This window comes from Bos indicus x Bos taurus, chromosome 2 (genome assembly GCF_003369695.1).
Source record: "Bos indicus x Bos taurus breed Angus x Brahman F1 hybrid chromosome 2, Bos_hybrid_MaternalHap_v2.0, whole genome shotgun sequence".
NCBI classification, from domain to species: Eukaryota; Metazoa; Chordata; class Mammalia; order Artiodactyla; family Bovidae; genus Bos; species Bos indicus x Bos taurus.
This window is the reverse complement of record NC_040077.1, coordinates 52,541,285-52,556,066: the sequence shown is the minus strand read 5'-3', so window position 1 is coordinate 52,556,066 and position 14,782 is coordinate 52,541,285. Positions and strand designations below refer to the sequence as shown.

Sequence of the window (14,782 nt, the reverse complement as noted above, 5' to 3'; positions counted from 1 at the left end):
GAAGAGACAGTTTGCCTACTGGTGTTAACATTTTTTGTAGCTATTCCTGGCACTGGGCAACACATGTTTTTAATAAACTTGTAAAAACAGTGTAGATCTAGCTGTAAATATATTTTGCTTGGTAATGTAGACTGAATATAATGATTAGATTGACAGCTGTTGAGTTCCCCCACCCTGCTCAAAAAAATCACAGTAAAATATAAAGAGACATAGTTTGAATGATGAGGGTCAAAACAGTATCATGATACCAACACTGTGTTGATAATTATTGTTTATGACAACAGTCAATTTACAGTAAAAACAGGCTGTTGTTTCCTTTGTTCACAGCATTACATCTTTTATTTAGTCTCTTAGAAATATCTAGCTCCACATGAAGTAGTCTATATCTATAATTAGAACTAGGCCATGCAATCAAATGCCTGTCAATATTGTGGTAAATAGCTAAAAAACAGGATAAAAATTGAAGATGCTGATGCATGACTACGGACAATTATCCTTTCAAGCAATATATTTTATTTTCATTATTATCAATAAGATGCAATGACCACAAAAAATATGTAAGTAAAAGGTAAATATATATATATATAATAAATAGAATAATGAGTACCATCTACTAAAAGGACATTAACTTTCAGTGAGTTAAATCCAAACTTAGTATTAATATAAAAACATTTAAAAACTTTGCAAAGATACTCAGTAGAAATTCTCTGAGTTTTTAAGTTTCACTTTCTAAGATTAACAGACATAATATATAAAAATCTATTTATTAACAATTCCTTGTCCAAAAGCTCTACTTTAATAGCTAAAGTAACATTGTGAAGTTCTCATCCAGAAGAGATTCACATAGAATATCAGCAGCCTAATAATGTCTCATGGCAAAATATCAGAGATCAATATTCCTCAGATTTGAAATACTTAAGACAAATCTTACATTTAGTATATCAAGAGAAATCTGTTGTATACATTGGTGAATATAATTAATTAAGCCATCTATTTAATAAGGACAGTTCAGTTCAGTCGCTCATTCATGTCCAACACTTTGTGACCCCATGGACTGCAGCACAACAGGCCTCCCTGTCCATCACCAACTCCAGGAATATACTCAAACTCATGTCCATTGAGTCAGTGATGCTATCCAACAATCTGATCCTCTGTCGTCCCTTTCTCCTCCCGCCTTCAATCTTTCCCAGCATCTGGGTCTTTTCCAATGAGTCAGTTCCTCCCATCAGGTGGCCAAAGTATTGGAGTTTCAGCTTCAGCATCAGTCCTTCCAATGAATATTCAGGACTAATTTCCTTTAGGATGGACTGGTTGGATCTCCTTGCAGTCCAAGGGACTCTTAAGAGTCTTCTCCAACACCACAGTTGTAAAGCATCAATTCTTCAGTGCTTAGGTTTCTTCACAGTCCAACTCTCATATCCATACATGACTACTGGAAAAACCATAGCCTGGACTAGGTGGACCTTTGTTGGCAAAGTAATGTCTCTGCTTTTTAATATGCTATCTAGGTTGGTCATAACTTTCCCTTCAAGGAGCAAACATCTTTTAATTTCATGGCTGCAGTCACCGTTTGCAGTGATTTTGGAGCTCAAGAAAATAAAGTCTGTCACTGTTTCCACTCCCCATCTATATGCCATGAAGTGGTGGGACCGGATGCCATGATCTTCGTTTTCTGAATGTTGAATTTTAAGCCAACTTTTTCACTCTCCTCTTTCACTTTCATCAAGAGGCTCTTTAGTTCTTCTTCAATTTCTGCCATAAGGGTGGTGTCATCTGCATATCTGAGGTTATTGATATTTCTCCTGGCAGTCTTGATTCCCACTTGTGCTTCATCCAGCCCAGTGTTTCTCATGATGTACTCTGCATATAAGTTAAATAAGCACGGTGACAATATACAGCCCTGATGTACTCCTTTCCCAATTTGGAACCAGTGTTATTCCATGTCCAGTTCTAACTGTTGCTTCCTGACCTGCATAGAGGCTTCTCAAGAGGCAGCTCAGGTGGTCTGGTATTCCCATCTCTTTCAGAACTTTCCACAGTTTGTTGTGATCCACACAGTCAAAGGCTTTGGCATAGTCAATAAAGCAGAAATAGATGTTTTTTTGGAACTCTCTTGCTTTTTCGATAATCTAACGGATGTTGGCAATTTGATCTCTGGTTCCTCTGCCTTTTCTAAAACCAGCTTGAACATCTGGAAGTTCACAGATCATGTATTGTCGAAGTCTGGCTTGGAGAATTTTGAGCATTACTTTACTAGCGTGTGAGATGAGCGCATTTGTGTGGTAGTTTGAGCATTCTTTGGCATTGCCTTTCTTTGTGACTGGAATGAAAACTGACCTTTTTCTAGTACAGTGGGCACATAATATACTTAACTATATGATGGGTAATGTGAATGTGGGAGAGAAGGAAGGCATATGTATAAAAAAATTCTCTCTTCTAGAAACCCCAAATTTTAGAATGTTTACAGAGAACCACAAATGTATATACTGTCTTATCCAACACTACCAATAATGTCTAGATTTGGAATTAAGTTGTAATCAACATTAGTACTGACTAATTTCACTGTCTTTTTTTTTTTTTCCTCTGACGACAAGACAAAGCTACTAAGAGATCTTTTAAACATTAACTATATGTAGGGGACAAGGTAAATTATTAGAACAAGAACAACCGTCTACAGTTTTAGATAGGCTGTTGAGAGAAAAATGTTCTATATGTCCCCAAAGGGAAACAGAACATTGAGGAAGCTATAAGAAGAGAGATTTTGGTTCCAGGGAAAAATAAATTAGAAAAATAAATTCTAATAGTCAGAGTTGTCCAGAAATAAATCAGCCACTTTCATAGGTAATGAGTTCTCTTCATATACGAAGCAAATGTTGGCAGAGTATCCCACTACTAGGTAGTGGGAATGATATGAAGAGTATTGAAACAGTTGAGAGAGCAAGCCTTTATGATTCAACGGGTTAAAAGTTAGTAATGATGACAGAATTACAAAGCATATAACTTCAAATTTGAGACAAGAAGGGCAATTAATATTTTTAATTTAATTTTTCTTCATTCTTGTTTTAAATGATAGTAACTGAGGCTTGACAGTTTACTTAACTCTCATAGAAATCTATTCATGTTTCTCAAAATAGACTTACATCTCATTTTTGGTCAGCAGTCAGCTGTACTAGTGAAATTGGTTCATTTTCCTTTTAATCAGTGTAGAACCCACACACATACACACAATTTATTTTGTCTTCATTGTTTCGAAATTGTCCTTCAGATTAAAAAAATATATAATAATATATCAAAAGCATCTTTCTGATGAGTAAATATGAACCTATTTCATTCTTTTTAACAACTGCATAGTTATTCCACTGGATATATGTAACATCATCTATACTAATGCATTTACTTTGTTTATAAAATATTACAAAAAATTTTGTAGTGTTTTATAGTATTGTAATACTATTTGGCCGTGGAATACAGAATGAGGCAGGGCAAAGACTAATAGAGTTTTGCCAAGAAAATGCACTGGTCATAACAAACACCCTCTTCCAACAACACAAGAGAAGACTCTATACATGGACATCACCAGATGGTCAACACCGAAATCAGATTGATTATATTCTTTGCAGCCAAAGATGGAGAAGCGCTATACAGTCAGCAAAAGCAAGACCAGGAGCTGACTGTGGCTCAGACCATGAGCTCCTTATTGCCAAATTCAGACTTAAATTGAAGAAAGTAGGGAAAACCACTAGACCATTCAGGTATGACCTAAATCAAATCCCTTATGATTACACAGTGGAAGTGAGAAATAGATTTAAGGGCCTAGATCAGATAGATAGAGTGCCTGATGAACTATGGAATGAGGTTTGTGACATTGTACAGGAGACAGGGATCAAGACCATCCCCATGGAAAAGAAATGCAAAAAAGCAAAATGGCTGTCTGGGGAGGCCTTACAAATAACTGTGAAAAGAAGAGAGTGAAAAGCAAAGCAGAAAAGGAAAGATAAACATCTGAATGCAGAGGTCCAAAGAATAGCAAGAAGAGATAAGAAAGCCTTCTTCAGCAATCAATGCAAAGAAATAGACAAAAACAACAGAATGGGAAAGACTAGAGATCTCTTCAAGAAAATCAGAGATATCAAAGGAGCATTTTATGCAAAGATGGGCTCGATAAAGGACAGAAATGGTATGGACCTAACAGAAGCAGAAGATATTAAGAAGAGATGGCAAGAATACACAGAAGAACTGTACAAAAAAGATCTTCACAACCCAGATAATCACAATGGTGTGATCACTCACCTAGAGCCAGACATCCTAGAATGTGAAGTCAAGTGGGCCTTAGAAAGCATCACTACGAACAAAGCTAGTGGAGGTGATGGAATTCCAGTTGAGCTATTTCAAATCCTGAAAGATGATGCTGTCAAAGTGCTGCACTCAATATGCCAGCAAATTTGGAAAACTCAGCAGTGGCCACAGGACTGGAAAAGCTCAGTTTTCATTCCAATCCCAAAGAAAGGCAATGCCAAAGAACGCTCAAACTACCGCACAATTGCACTCATCTCATATGCTAGTAAAGTAATGCTCAAAATTCTCCAAGCCAGGCTTCAGCAATATGTGAATTGTGAACTTCCTGATGTTCAAGTTTGTTTTAGAAAAGGCAGATTTACCAAAGATCAAATTGCCAACATCCAATGGATCATGGAAAAAGCAAGAGAGTTCCAGAAAAACATCTATTTCTGCTTTATTGGCTATGCCAAAGCCTTTGACTGTGTGGATCACAATAAACTGTGGAAAATTCTTCAAGAGATGGGAATACCAGACCACCTGATCTGCCTCTTGAGAAATTTGTATGCAGGTCAGGAAGCAACAGTTAGAACTGGACATGGAACAACAGACTGGTTCCAAATAGGAAAAGGAGTACGTCAAGTCTGTATATTGTCACCCTGCTTATTTAACTTCTATGCAGAGTACATCATGAGAAACGCTGGACTGGAAGAAACACAAGCTGGAATCAAGAGTGCCGGGAGAAATATCAATAACCTCAGATATGCAGATGACACCACCCTTATGGCAGGAAGTGAAGAGGAACTAAAAAGCCTCTTGAAGAAAATGAAAGTGGAGAGTGAAAAAGTTGGCTTAAAGCTCAACATTCAGAAAACGAAGATCATGGCATCTGGTCCCATCACTTCATGGGAAATAGATGAGGAAACAGTGGAAACCGTGCCAGACTTTATTTTTCTGGGATCCAAAATCACTGCCGATGGTGACGGCAGCCATGAAATTAAAAGACGCTTACTCCTTGGAAGGAAAGTTATGACCAACCTAGATAGCCTATTCAAAAGCAGAGACATTACTTTGCCAACAAAGGTCTGTCTAGTCAAGGCTATGGTTTTTCCTGTGGTCATGTATGGATGTGAGAGTTGGACTGTGAAGAAGGCTGAGTGCCAAAGAATTGATGCTTTTGAACTGTGGTGTTGGAGAAGACTCTTGAGAGTCCCTTGGACTGCAAGGAGATCCAACCAGTCCATTCTGAAGGAGATCAGCCCTGGGATTTCTTGGGAAGGAATGATGCTAAAGCTGAAACTCCAGTACTTTGGCCACCTCATGCGAAGAGTTGACTCATTGGAAAAGACTCTGATGCTGGGAGGGATTGGGGGCAGGAGGAGAAGGGGACGACAGAGGATGAGATGGCTGGATGGCATCACCGACTAGATGGACGTGAGTTTGAGTGAACTCTGGGAGTTGGTGATGGACAGGGAGGCCTGGCGTGCTGCGATTCATGGGGTCACAAAGAGTCGGACACAACTGAGTGACTGATCCGATCTGATAATATTGTAATATTATTTTATACTATTTTTGTAAAAGTATTTTATAGTATTGTAGTATACAATCATCCTTGTATATTCACCTTGATGTTATGATAGTATTTCTTTAGAAAAGATAACTATAAAGGAGATAGAGCATGCATATTATACATTTTGACAAAAAGCGCCCAGTCACCTTACAGTTGTAACAATAACTTAACGACCAGGTATGGAAACACCCATTTCCTCATACTCTTTCCAATAACTTTGCATCTTCCTGATCATTACCATGTAAGAGATATCTTAGTAGGACCATAGAGTTGCAAAACAGAACAGGTTGTTTCTGCTCATAATCTAGTTAATGAGGTAAAAAAATATACATAAAAAGAGATCTAGTAATACAAAGCAGGATAAAGTAGTTCAGAAAAAAATGCCATTTGAAGAGGTCAAGGTGACTGTGACAATTTTGCCAGAGTGGGAAGGATTGAACAGAGCTGTAAAGAACGGGCAGCCCCTGAAGGGCGAAGTTCAGTTCAGTTCAGTTCAGTCGCTTAGTCGTATCTGACTCTCTGCGACCCCATGTACCGCAGCACGCTAGGCCTCACTGTCCATCACCAACTCCCAGAGTTTACCCAAACTCATGTCCATTGAGTTGGTGATACCATCTAACCATCTCATCCTCTGTCATCCCCTTTTCCTCCTGCCTTCAATCTTTCCCAACATCAGGGTCTTTTCCAATGAGTCAGCTCTTCGCATCAGGTGGCCAATAGTTTTGGAGTTTCAGTTTCAACATCAGTCCTTCCAATGAACACCCAGGACTGATCTCCTTTAGAATGGACTGTTAGATCTCCTTGCAGTCCAAGGGACTCTCAAGAGTCTTCTCCAACACCACAGTTCAAAAGCCTCAATTCTTTGGCGCTCAGCTTTCTTTATAGTCTAACTCTCACATCCATACATGACTACTGAAGGGCAAAAGCAAGGGGTTATCTGGGTGGAGGGCGTGGCCATAAATGTCGATGCAACATCACTGGAGTTAGAGCAGAAATCTGAAGCAGGTGAAAGAGGGTCAATTTTTATGCTTACATTGTGTTCTCTTCTTTGGTATCAGTTATAATCACTCAAAATTATACACAGTTTTACATCCTACGTGCGTGCGAGCATGCTCAGTCATGTCTTGAGTCTTTTGCCCACCAGGCTCCCCTATCTGTGGGATTTTATTTTTCAGGCTAGAGTGGCTTCCCATTTCCTCCTCCTGGGGATCTTTCTGACCCAAGGATTCAACCTGTGTCTCCTGCCTCTCCTCTACTGGCAGGGGGATTCTTTACCACTGAGGCAACTGGTTTACAACCTCCCGTTAAATATTTACTTGTTGACTGCATATGGCCTCACAGCTCCAAACGGATGAGTGACACATGTTCATTGCTCAGTTTTCAGAATCTGAGCCCCGCCAGCACCTAGGAGACTCAGGACCGTGGACTCATTGAAGGAATGAATGTCATGCTCACATCACTGAGAGGGGTAGGAAACATTAGGTTCAAGAGTCTGGATTACAGGACTTATATAGAAATCAGAAAATGGTAACAGGATAAAACCAGGAATGTGAGGTCATGAAACACGGTGGTTTATGGGAACCGAGTCTGGTCTTGTTATGCAAGATGAATGGGTCTGGTGGCAGAACTAGAAGGCCAGCAAGGAGATGATCACACTGGTACAGAGTTCAAGCACACAAAGCTGAGAACGGCTGGAAGGAGCACCCTGAATGGAAGAGCAAAAGCTGGGTGGCAAAGTAGATAATGATAGCCACCATTTAAGTGAGTGCTTGATTTGTGCTTATTTCCTGTTAAGGACTTTTATTTAATCTTCTGAGATAGATATTATCCCAGGTTTTAAAAAAGAGGAAACGGAGATACAGAATGGTTAGGAAACTCACTCAAAGCCAAACAGCTCCTAAGTCTCCCAGCCCAAAGCATCCCTGATTCTTTGTCTGTAAAGCTTGTATTTTTTTCCTTTATCTCAAAGGAGTAAAAACATGGGCTCATGCACAGGGGAGGTGATCCTGGTTGTGCAGACATGCTGCACAGACACATTTCATGTTCAAATTCTGGTATTCTGAAGGAAAAAGAAAATGATCAAGTATGAGCTATGTCAGGGTTTTCAAGACCAGTGATTGGGTCATGAAATCAACTTAGTGGGTCATGATCTTACCTTAGAGAAGAAATGAAATAGATAATAAAAGTAGAAAAGAAAACAACACTGTAACCTGGTGGTGTTTCCATCTTCATTTTCAGAATGAAGACTCTGATGTTCAGAGTGGCAGAGCCAAGACTTAAACCTAGGGCTTTGCCTCCAACCCCAGGCTCCTCTTTCCAGCACAGCAGCTGTGCATCATGGAAATGAAAAGCCAAGTTCACCAGAAGTGTTTCTTCTGGACCTCACAGAGCCCAGGCTGGGTGAAGGGTTCATAAGCTTTCTGCCCTTCAGCATGTGCAACAACATCAAGGCCATTTCATTTTGCATCAAGGAACTTCTGAAAGAAACAAAACCACTTCAGCTACAGCTGAACTCTAGCTACTCTACCAAAAAAAAAAAAATGATGCTGAAACAAAATCTCCATGCCCAGGCTCAGGTCCTTAGAAGAAATGGAAAGGAAGCTCCATAACCTGAAGCCCCAGCATAGAGGAGGTTTTTTGCTTATGTTCTAGTAAATAGACTATTAACAGAAAACTACAAAGGGAATCTTGTTTTCTCACTGACTTCTGCAGCCTACCCGAATGTCAGGGCTGGAAGGCACCTCAGATCACGGAGTCTGCCCTCACGCTACAGAAGAAGTAACAGGAGCCCAGAGACATTAAGTAGGTGAAACCAAAGTCACGCAGCTAATAAGCAGCAGAGCTCCTAAGAGGGATAAAGTCTTACTAACATTCATATTCTTAGATAAATCACAGCTTACTCATGAAATGCTAAGGAGGTGTGGATGGAGGGTCAAAAAGGAGTTGGCTGTGAGATTTTGCCTTGTGTAACTAGAAGGCTGAAGATCTCTGGAGATGTGAGCTGGCCTAGACCATAGGGCTGACACAGCCTTTTTGGATTGCTAGTCCTGACTCCTGCCCATAGGCACTGCATTGAGCTCAGCCGTTCTGGGACCAATACCCCAATCCCTGTTCTGAGATGCCCCCCGAGGGACAGGATGCCAGCCCTCATCCCAATGTTAATAATGCCATTCACTCCCCCTTTCTTGTTTGGCTTCCTCTGAAATCAGATTCTTTCATTAGTTCATAATGTTGACAAGCATGGTATCCACGGATCAAACAGATTGAAAATAATATGAATTTTAAAGATATTGTTTTATAATAAATATCCCTCTCTGGAGGCTGTTATTTAATAAGAGATTTTAAAATCCAAAATTGGCCCCCTAAAAGCTTGAAACTACATCCAACTTATGTTTGATGTTCTGTAACTAAGAAACAACTTGTGAAAAGGAAGAAGAAGATAAAAAATGAACTTAGGCTAGCAGAGTAGATGCCAAGTTTCAGTCCCATGAGCTGTGAAAACCTTCCAATCAGTCTGTAAATGAGGTAAAGAAGGATTCATGCACGGCTAAATATTTATTGTTGCTAAGTTTCATCACTGTTAATATACAGGTAATGGATGACTTTTTGTCCTTTGAAGTCAAACACCACCACTTAAGCGGTGACAAGTATTCACCTCCCTGAGATGGACACACAAACACACACGCACACAGACACAACACTTGTACTGTTTTATCTTCTACAATTGATGACTCAAGTGGAATTTTTTAAAAAAGGAATTAGAAGAGGAAAGTGGAAAAGATGACTAGCTTTCATTTTTTATCTTGGGTTTTACTCAGCAAAATGCAGTTTTTGAGGCCCTTTTATTTTTTTTTAGATTTTTTTTTTTTTGGATGGTGACCATTTTTAAAGTCTTTATTAAATGTGTTACAATATAGATTCTGTTTTATGTTTTATTGGCCGTGAGGCATGTGGAATTTTAGCTTCCCAGCCAGGGATGGAACCCAAACCCCCTGCACTGGAAGGCAAACTCTTAACCACTGGACTGCCAGGGAAGTCCCAGCCCTCTTATTCTTAGGGTTTGTGAGGAAGTCAAGGCAATCAGGAACAAAGCAGGCAATGTGATGAGGCAGAAGGACTGGAACATCTGCTGGAAATGCTCACTAGGCCAGGGCCAGCACTAACGAAATGGTCGAGTAGGTACAAGAGTGGGATGTGTTAAACACACTACTGTCCTTTACACTTTGAGCAAGATCTATTAAGAAGGTCCCTATGGTATAGCACATAGAGCCCTGCTGAACGTTATGTGGCAACCTGGACGGGGGGAGTTGGAGAGTGGGGAAGAATGGATATATGTATATGTATGGTTGAGTTCCTTTGCTGTTTACTTGAAACTACCACAACATTGTCTGTTAATCAGCTATACTTCAAAACAAAATAAAACGTTTTAAAAAAATTTAAAAAAAGAAGGTCCCCCTACAAATCTGTAATTACTCTAGATCTTGAGTCAGATCTGAAATTTCAGCCTTATCAAATATAAAGAAAGTACAGTTCAGTTCAGTCACCCAGTCGTGTCTGACTCTTTGTGACCCCATGGATGGCAGCACACCAGGCCTCCCTGTCCATCACCAACTCCCAGAGTTTACTCAAACTCATGTCTGTCAAGTCGGTGATGCCATCCAGCCGTCTCATCCTCTGTCGTCTCCTTTTCCTATGCCTTCAATCTTTCCCAGTATCTATTTCCCAGGGTCTATTTCAATGAATCAGTTCTTTGCATCAGGTGGCCAAAGTGTTAGAGCTTCAGCTTCAACATCAGTCCTTCCAATGAATATTTCCTTTAGGATTGACTACTCTGATCTCCTTGCAGTCCTGACTCCTGCACTACAGTTGCTCTCCTTAGACATATTCTAGGGTCAGTAGTAAAGAATCCGCCTGCTAATGCAAGAGACACGGGTTCTGTCCCTGGGCCAGGAAGATCCCCTGGTGAAGGAAATGGTAGCCCATTCCAGTATTCTTGCCTGGGAAATCTCATGGACAGAGGAGCCTGGTGGACTACAACTGATGGGGTCTCAAAAGAATCGGACACGACAAAACAACATTTTACACTAGCTTTATTTTAAAGGAAGTCGCTGGTGCTGGAACATCACCTTATGTTTTGATTTTTCAGTAAAAGCCAGAAATTTGGACTTGTATGTGAAATGTCAAAGCTTCCAAATGTTGGGAACTACTTCTGGTTTGGTTTATTTTTGAATGAGTGTGCAGTCTGAACAAAACATGTCTGTAAGCTGGATGAATCCTGAGGCTTACCAGTTCATGATGGCGGCCAGTCAAACCTTCAACCAAAACTTCAGCATCACTGGCTCCCCCCACTACTTCATTCTTTTCCATAGCGCCTCTCAAAAATCCTACATGTATCTTACTTGTTTATCATCAGCCTTTTTTTTCCTCCAACCATCACACAAAAATAGAAGTTCCCTGGGGATAAAGAATTTGGTTTGTGTGTGTGTGTGACTATAGGCCTATATCCAAGAACAGTACAAGATACATTCAGAATAGTAACTGTACAACAGGAGTTGAATGAGTGAACGGTCATATCTTAATCTTCACCCTCTCCCTCGAGGGCTGAATCAGTCTGTTAGGTCACAGAGTAATAAGGAGAGTGAAGTCTATAAGTTCAAGTCCTATAGGGAATCACAGTTTTTCTGGACGGAGTCCAGCAGGCCTGGCTTTGACACTCTACAAAAAACAGGGTAAGTAAAACATGAGAGAGGTAGTGGTGCTGAAGAATCTAAAGACTTCAAAATATTTAATAAAACCATCACAAGTGTCTTCCAATAAAACATTTTGCAATGGCAAAGCAATTTCTCTCTCAAGAAATTTTTGACAAGGTGAATTTTTGAATCTTAAGATGGTTTAATTTCCATCTGGAGATCCATCCAAAATTACACCTTTGTGCAATACCTGAACAAAGGCAATTAGAGTCAATTTCTAATAATGGTCCTAAAGCAGCCACACAGCCTATGAAGTGTTTTTAAATACAAGGTGAGCATGACATTGAATTTCTCTCTCTAACCAGAAAAACATAAAACATAAAAGAATGTGCATGTGTGCTGCCACTTAAAAGCACATTGATTGGTTACCAGTTCAGTTCAGCTGAGTTGCTCAGTTGTGTCTAACTCTTTGTGACCCCATGGACTGCAGCAAGCCAGGCCTCCCTGTTCATCACCAGCTCCCAGAGTTAACTCAAACTCATGTCTATTGAGTTGGTGCTGCCATCCAACCAGCTCATCCTCTGTTGTCCCCTTCTCCTCCTGCCTTCAATCTTTCCTAACATCAGGGTCTTTTCAAATGATTGGTTATACGGTAATTAAATCAATGGAAATAATAAAGTTGGAAAACTCACTTTGGGCATGTTTAAAAAATTTCTTAAGTAATTTCATTATCTATCTGCCTTGCTCTCTAAAAAACTGTTATCTTTCCTATTTTAAACCATCACTACCTGCTATTCAAAGACCAACATTTAGCACCTTGCAAGAGGCAAGGTGCTAATTGGACCAAGACGTAAGACATACCATTTTTGCTTTCACAGAGCTTTCAGTCTCCTATGGGAACCAGAGATTAAATAAATGCTGAAAAGATCACAAGGATCCTGACTGCCCATCTCCCACGTAGCCAGGTCCCAACCCCCAGAAACAGAAATCTGACCTAAAGTTCTATGTCACTGTTGCCTGCCCTTCCTTTCAATATGACCACAGCAGATGTCTTCTAACCAATGAGATTTCTATGTTGATTTCTAAAGCTTTAATAACTGCAGGAAAACTATTATACTTCCCCCAGGTTCCTTAAATGAATTCTTTTCAGTAACTAGAAAAAACTTCCCAAGAAGTGCTGAGAAGAAATTCCCATGTGGAAATACAATCCATGGAGCACAGTGTGGATGGTGAGGATTCAGTGTTTAGGAAGAATTTTTCTAACAGAAACAAAATAGATTACTCAGTGCAGAGAGAGCAGGCTACCCAAGGTCAGTCAAAAGACACAAAAATAAGTCTAGGGAGAAAAACTCGAAGGTAAAGAACGAAACAGAAACTTTAGAAAAAGTGCTTCCTCTCATTCTCCTTCCTGGAATTGTCCTCTTCCAGTGTCTAGCCTTCTTTTTAGATTTTGATCTTTGATCTTGTTCCCCTTTCACTCTATGCGCCTAGTTTCGAACTCAGCATATATAACGTATATAGGTAAAGTGAGTTGGTTGGGTATTCCAGCAAAAACAAAGAAAGCAGCACTCTAGTTTCTACTGGTGCAGCCCTTTCTTAATCCAGCATATTGCAGCTATTTAATATTATGTGAAATCTGTGGAATTTTAAACTTTGGCTTGAGTAAAACACAGCAGTGCAAATTAAATAAAACATATTTTAGAGATCTGTGTGGTCTAAAACAGAAGTCCCCATCCTTTTTGGTACCAGGGACGAGTTTTGAGGAAGACACTTTTTCCATGGACTGTGGGGTGGAGGGGTATAATGGTGGGGGGGGGGGCTGGTCAGGGGGATGGTTTGGGGATGATTCAAGCCCATCACATTTACTGTGCACTCTATTTCTACTGGAGAAGGAAATGGCACCCCACTCCAGTACTCTTGCCTGGAGAATCCCATGGACGGAGGAGTTTGGTGGGCTATAGTCCACGGGTCGCAAAGAGTCGGACACGACGGAGTGACTGCACTTTCACTTATTTCTATTATTATAACATAGGCTCTACTTCATATCATCAGGCATTAGATCCCTGAGGCTGGGGACCCCTGGTCTAAAAAAACACCAATTTTGAGCTTCTAACTCATATCAGTACTGAACTCAAACTGATTATATTCTTTGTAGCCAAAGATGGAGAAGCTCTATACAGTTAGCAAAAACAAGACCGTAAGCTGACTGTGGCTCAGATCATGAACTCCTTATTGCCAAATTCAGACTTAAATTGAAGAAAGTAGGAAAAACCACTAGACCATTCAGGTAAGACCTAAATTCAATCCCTTACGATTACACAGTGGAAGTAACAAATAGATTCAAGGGATTAGATCTGATAGAGTGCCTGAAAAACTATGGATGGAGATTCGTGACATTGTACAGGAGGCAGTGATCAAAACTATCCCCAAGAAAAAGAAATGCAAAAAGGCAAAATGGTTGTCTGAGGAGGCCTTACAAATAGCTGAAAAAAGGAGAAGAAAAGGCAAAGGAGAAAAAGAAAGATATACCCATTTGAATGCAGAGTTCCAAAGAATAGCAAGGAGAGATAAGAAAGCTTTCCTAAGTGATCAATGCAAACAAATAGAGGAAAACAACAGAATGGGAAAGACTAGAGATCTCTTCAAGAAAATTAGATATACCTAGGGAAAATTTCATGCAAAGAAGGGCACAATAAAAGAAATGGTATGGACCAAATAGAAGTAGAAGATATTAAGAAGAGGTGGCAAGAATACACAGAAAAACTATACAAGAAAGATCTTCATGACCCAGATAACCACAGTGGTGTGATCACTCACCTAGAGACAGATATTCTGGAATGCGAAGTCAAGTGGACCTTAGGAAGCATCACTATGAACAAAGCTAGTGCAGGTAATGGAATTCCAGTTGACTTATTTAAAATCCTAAAAGATGATGCTGTCAAAGTGCTGCACTCAATATGCCACCAAATTTGAAAAACTCAGCAGTGGCCACAGGACTGGAAAAAGTCAGTTTTCATTCCAATCCCAAAGAAAGGCAATGCCCAAGAATGGTCAAACTACTGCACAATTGCACTCATCTCACAAGCTGGCAAAGTAATGCAGAGAATTTTCTAAGCCAGGCTTCAACTGTACATGAACCATGAACTTACAGATGTTCAAGCTGGATTTAGAAAAGGCAGGGGAACCAAAGATGAAATTGCAAACATCTGCTGGATCATCAAAAAAGCAAGAGAATACCAGAAAAACC

General features: G+C 39.9%; 1 protein-coding gene across 20 annotated transcripts in view; it reads right to left on the bottom strand.

The window, feature by feature from the left end:
• GTDC1 (glycosyltransferase like domain containing 1) overlaps window positions 1-14,782 on the bottom strand; it is a 493,004-nt gene that overhangs the window by 194,952 nt on the left and 283,270 nt on the right. The gene's annotated exons all lie outside the window — the stretch shown is intronic.